Raw genomic sequence first — 6,520 nt, forward strand, 5'->3', positions numbered from 1 at the left:
AGTTAATGAGTTAAATAAAATTTTTGGCACTTGTTCACTTTATATTTGTTTGAAAGTTATAATTTTACCTTTTAAAAGTTATACTTCAACAGAAGAAAGTACAAATTTGATGTCTCATCAAGTTAAACACTGTGTTTTTCAACCACTCTCCTAGTCACCTCTCCAAATATCCATTCTTATATAATATCCATGTATTCAATTTTGTATAAATGGGACCACAGTACACATGACTTTTCTTTGTTTTTTTTAAAAAATTTCCTAAGCTAATTCTTAAAGGATGAGTAGAGTAAGGAGTTTGGGAATAAGGGAGGGCATACCCAGCATGGAAGGCAGTGTGAGTAGAGGCAACGAAGAGACAGTAGAAAGTAGGAGAAACCACAATCGAGTTTGGTATTCCTGGAACATCAAGCATGAGGTGGGGAGTGGCTGGAGGTGAGGCTGGAGAATTAGTTAAGGGCCAGATGGTGGTGGTTATTGAGTGTCAAGACAGAGAGCCTGGCCTTTATCTAGAGGGCAAAGGGGAGCCATTGAAATTTAATAAGAAAAGCAACAGGGTCAGATATTGACATGGTGAGATTTTTGCCTTATAGACAAGTGGGATGTGTGTGTTTGTGTGTGTGTGCACACTCACTCATGCACACATTTGATTTGGCAGCTAGGAGATTATTGTAGCAAGAAATACTAAAGTTCTGTTTTCAATCAGATACTGTCAGGAAATAGATGACATACTCAAATTGAATCAATTAGAGTTTTGTGAAGGGACTATTTTCAGAGGCAGGGTGTAGGAGAAGCACAAGGGATAGTGCAGTCCCCTGGAGCTAGCAATAGGGGTGTTCCATTACCATCCAGGTCTGAAGAGGCAAGGAGAAGAAGTGGGTTATCCCAACAAAGAAAGAGACAGAGGGCTGCCTGTCAGGAGCCGTGACCTCTGGTCAAGTGTCATAGCAAGCCTGAGACACCCCTACAGGAGGGAACCAAGGGAATAAATACTACAACCTCACTTCCTTCCCTTTTCTGACCTACTATTATTGGTGCTCTCTATTGGCAAAACCCTTTGGGAAGCCAGATGTAATCTCTACGGGTCAGCCTCCAAAAGCATGGAGCAGAGTGGAGAACTGTAGGGCATGATTCTGGAGGGGCAGGTGGGAGATACCTAGCCCAGGGCCTGAACTAGTCAGAAGTACAGATGCAGAGAAGTTAGATTTGGGAAGTATTTATTAATTAAAATTATCAAGCCTTGGTGAGAGATTGGTCACCCTGGGAGCAGGAGGTGCTAGAAATGAGGCCCAGTTTTCTGACTTGGGCACCTGAGTGGATGGTGGTGCTTGAAATGTGAACTTTGAGTTGGCCCATCATATTGACGACCTAATGTTAATTGGACTTGATGAGCAGGAAGTGGTGAGAACTCTGGACATCCTGGTAAAACCCATGTGCCTCAGGGGTAGGAAATAACCTTACAAAAATCCAGAGATCTGTCACATGGATAGGTTTCATGATTCTAGTAGTCTGAGGCATGTTGAAACAGTCATTCAAAGGTTAAGGACAATTAAAATTCAGTATTTGGTAGTCCTCTTCAGATTTTGGGGGGAGTATGTGCTGTTCTTGGAAATTCTGCTCCATTTATTGGGTGATTATGAAGGCTGTAGTTTTGGGGCCCAGAGTAAGAGAAGGCTCTGCAGCCGGTTAAGATGTGGTGTAATCAGCCCTGCCACTTGGGCCACATGACCTGCCAGATATCATGGACTCACAGGTAGCTGTGCTGACAGAGATGCTCTGAGGAATCTTTGGTAAGCTCCAATAGGGAGTCTCAGTGTGGAACCCTATGGTTCTGGAGCAAGGCCATGATAAATGCAGCAGAGAAAAAGACTACATTCGAAAAGCAACACCTGGTCCCTGGTAGAGACTGAGCATCTAACCAAGGAATATCAAATGATTGTGTGACTACCGCTGCCCATCATAACCTGGGTTCTCTCAGTCATAAAGTCAGGAGAGTGCAGCAGGGATCAGGTCCAGACTAAGTTACACAAGTAAGTGATGCAAGCAGGTGGCCCAGGCTCCCCTGTCAACTATCCCTGCTGTATTGATGCCTTTCTCTCAGCTTATACCTGTGGCCTCATGGCAATGTCCCCTATGACCAGGTGGCTGAGGAGGCCCTGGTTTATGAGTAAATGGATAAGTAGACATGATATGTTGGTGTGAGCACAAAAGGACTGCTGCTGTGTTACAGCCTCACTTAGGAGTGGCCCTGAAAGACAATGGTAAAGGGAATTCCTTTCCATGGACAGAGATTTGAGAAGTACACCCGGTTAGCCTGCTTTGTAAAGAGAAAAATGGCCTGTGTGAAGGATATTGTGTGTGGTTTTTCTGCACCAACAATCAATTCTTCAATTTTCTGACATCAACTGGACATCCTATAATTCAGTTCTCACATGAACTACTCAGAGTTAGTGCAGACCTCACAAATCAAGGGCTCAGTCCCACAGCCTGCTCCTACTTCAGACACCAGTCACAAGTCTGGGGGCCACCTATGCTTCTGACCAACTGGTTGTAAATTGGGGGTTCCCATGAACCCCTCCTCAGGTTCAATAATTGTCTGGAATGAGTCGCAGAACTCAGGAAAACACTTTACTTACATTTACCGGTTTATTATAAAGGATGCAACTCAGGAATAGCCAATGGAATAGATGCGGAGGGCAAGGTATGGAGGTGGTGGTGGTTCAGAATTTCCATGTCCTCTCTGGGTGTGCCAGCCTACCAGACTTCAATGTTTTCACCAACCCAGAAGCTCCCTGAACCCTTTTGTTTAGGGGTTTCTATGGAGGTTTCATTGTGTAGGTGTGATTGATTAATTCATTGGCCTTTGGTAATTGAACTTAATCTACAGGTGCTCTCCTCTCCACAGAGATTGGGAGGTTGGGCTTAAAGTTCTAACCCTCTAATCATATGCTTGGTCTTTCTGATGACCCATCCCCATCCTGAAGCTATGTAGCAGCCCCCAACCACCCGTTATCTCATTAGCACACCAAACAATCAGGAACTGGGGACAGAAACCAAATATATATTTTTCATTATACCACAGATATCGATGGACTTCTGGGCAGTAACAAATGGCTTGGCTGGTTGGCCATAGGCCTGGAAGGAGTGCAAGACTGGGAGATTAGCAACAAGGATGTTTGGGAAAGAGACACATGGGTGGACTTATGAGAGAAAGCACAAAGTATTTAACTCATTACACCACACATTGTGAGATAATAGAAAATATATATTTGTCTCTGCTCCCCATTCCTGACACCGAGCTCCTGAAACCTTTGTAATTTTTTAAGTGGTAAGAGCGCTAGGAGCTTCTCTTGTTCTAATGAGGTGACTCTGAGTGGGCTCCTGGACGGCTTCTGGATGACAGCTGGTCGCCAGAAAGACCAAGTCATGTTTAGAAGCTTAAAATTTTCAGTCCTCATCCCCACTTCTCCAGAGAGGGGTGAGGGGCTGGAAATAGAGTTAATAATTGAGTATGCCTAACTGAGGAAGCCTCCATAAAATCCCAATAGTATGTGTTTCAGAGAGCTTCCAGGTGGGCGAACATACCCACACCAGGAGGGTGACGCACCCCAACTCCATGGAGACAGAAACTCCTGTGCTTGGGGCCCTCTCAGACCTAACCCTGTGTATTTCTTCATGTGGCTGTTCATCTATATCCTTTATCATATCATTTAATAAACTGGTAAATGTAAGTTAGTGTTTCCCTGAGTTCTATGAGCCACTCTATCAAATTAATTAAACTCAAGGAGGGGGTTGTTGGAACCTCCCATCTATAGCTAGTTGGTCAGAAGCACGGGTGATAATGTGGGCTTGCGACTGGCATCTAAAACGTATGTGTGTCTCGAGGGAGGCAGTCTTGTGGGACTGAGCTCTTAACCTGTGGAATCTGAGGCTATCTCTGGGTAGACGGTGTCAGAATTGAGTTAAATTGTAGGACACCCAGCTAGTGTCACAGAGAATTGGCTGGTGTGGGGAAAAACCTCCACACGTTTGGCGACCAGAAGCGAAATGTTCTCTGTGAAGGTAAAGGAGACACACATGGGGAAGACACCCACAGTAGGGAAGAGCTGGGCTTTTCCCACACATTGGAAGGAAAAACTATAGGTTTTTCCTTTTACACACATTAATACCCATCAGCGAGCATCTGATACAGAGAAGACACTAAACAACCTAAGTGGACAGGACAACTTGGCCAGTAGTTGTCAGCTAGCTTCTGTCCTAGGCCTCCTCAGGAATTGCATAATAGGCCCATAAATAGAGTAATCATGGTGATAACGTTAGAGGTGATGCGTGGACTCAACAGGATTGACTTAGCCTTTCACTAAGGCTGCTGCTGCTAAATGTCCCATGAGGGCTGTGACCATATGCCAGGCTGTCAATATGCTACCATTCCTGGAGGAGACCTCATGAAGAGGTAGGGTTCCTAATACTTAATGAGGCAGAGAGGAATATATCTGGAATTCAGGGGATTCACTGGGGCATCTTTTAGTGTTCTCATACTTTGTATTAACCACAAATAGGTAATTGCAGTGCTGATGGCCTGGCAAAGGGAAGTATGGCCTCAGGTCCATTGAGGACAAAGTTTTGAGTCACTTCATCAGGAAAGCAAGACTTATGTTAAATTTGTGGTGCTTATTAGACATCTAACTGGAGACGTAAGGTAGGCAATTGGACATACAAGTCTGGAGTTGGGGAGAGGTCCAGGTTAGAGGGATGTATTTAGGACTCATCATCACATACACTGGATGAGTCTACCTAGTGGGTGAGTATAAGTCAAAAACAGAAGGACTGAACTCTGTGCCACATTAATGTTTAGAGGACACGACCTTTCCATCTTTTTTGCAGAGGTGAGAGGTAGGAGAAAAACTAGGCATTTGGTATTTTGAAAGCTAAGTGAAGACAATTTCCAAGGAGGAGAGTTATCAGCTGTGTCAAATGCTGAAGCAAAATGAGGACTGGGTATTTACCACTAGGTTTTGCCATGTGAAATTTACTGGTGACCTTGACAAGAGAGGTTTCAGTGGATTGGTGGAGGTACAAAACATGATTGGAGTGGGTTTAAGAGACAACGAAGGAGAAAAATAAGAAACAGTAGATATAGACAATGCTTTCAAAGAGTTTTGTTAAAAAAAAAAAAAGAGGGGCCAGCCCGGTGGTGCGAGTGGTTAAGTGCGCACGTTCCACTGTGGTGGCCCAGGGTTCGCCAGTTCGGATCCCGGGCGCACACGGACGCACCGCTTGGCAAGCCATGCTGTGGCAGCATCCCATATAAAGTGGAGGAAGATGGGCACGGATGTTAGCCCAGGACCAGTCTTCCTCAGCAAAAAAAAAAAAAAAAAAAACAGAGGAGGATTGGCAGGTGTTAGCACAGGGCTGACGTGCCTCACACACACACAAAAAAAATGGCAGAAAAGTGGAGCAATTGCCAGATGGGGAAGATGATAAAGAGGGGAGAAAAATCAGCATGTCTGTAAGCTGATGTGGATGATCTCAGTGATCCAGAATATAGGGGTAAGATTGTCAATGTAGGAGAGAGAGGGTAGATCACTGGAGGAATGTTCTCAAATAGGCAGTTGGAGATGGGACCTAGAACGCAAGGAGAGGGTTGATTTTTAGCTAAGATCAGCTATAATTCATCCAGTGTAACAGAAGAGCAGATAAAATAAATGGGAAGAAATGTGGTGGGAGCTTGTGGAAGGTTTCTTCCATTGCCTAATTTTCTCAGGGAAACAGGAAGTGAGGTCATCAGCAGAGTGAGGTACTAGAGGTTTGAAGAGAGAGGAGAGAGAATGAAGCAGTTGTCAAGAAAGTGAGAGAGTAAGTGGAAATAGAGTACGGTGCTGGGCAGCATCAAGGGCTCACTTAAGATTAGTTAGTGATCACGGTGCTGGATTATGTATTTTATGATGCAACTTTGTAACCATGGGCCCTTTAGGATTAGTTAAACTGACTCCATCTTATCAACAGAGTAATTAAGCATGGTTTTTCAGGAAATGAGACCCCTTGTCCAGTTCAGGCCAGTTGAGACCACCAGCCCATCAACTGGGCCTGCACAAGTGCCCAATAAGTGACCCTTTTGATGTCAGAGGGCTGAAAACTCCACCCTCAGATCATACTAACGCTATCATTTTGTGAACATGCATCCTACGAAGAACCATGAAGCTTGACTGTGCTTGTGCAGATCATCAATTACCTCGCTTCTCCTTACCTCCAATTATCTGTCTCTACATTTTGGGCTGCCCTGCCCTTCAGCCCATAAATTTTGCCCCAAGCCTTGGAATGGGGAGATATTTGAGAGCATTTTCTCCTGTCCCCTTGCAGATCGATCTAGCAATAAAGCTGTTTTCTTTTCTCAAAAGCTGATGCCATAATAATTGGCTTTTTTAATGCACATCGGGTAGGAGACTGCCAATTTTGTGCAGTAAGAATTTTGACAACCCAGATGGAACTAGGTCCTGTGACTGCCCTGGGGGGTGTGAGGTCT

Source organism: Ceratotherium simum, chromosome 3 (genome assembly GCF_057802395.1).
Source record: "Ceratotherium simum simum isolate JZ-2026a chromosome 3, ASM5780239v1, whole genome shotgun sequence".
NCBI classification, from domain to species: Eukaryota; Metazoa; Chordata; class Mammalia; order Perissodactyla; family Rhinocerotidae; genus Ceratotherium; species Ceratotherium simum.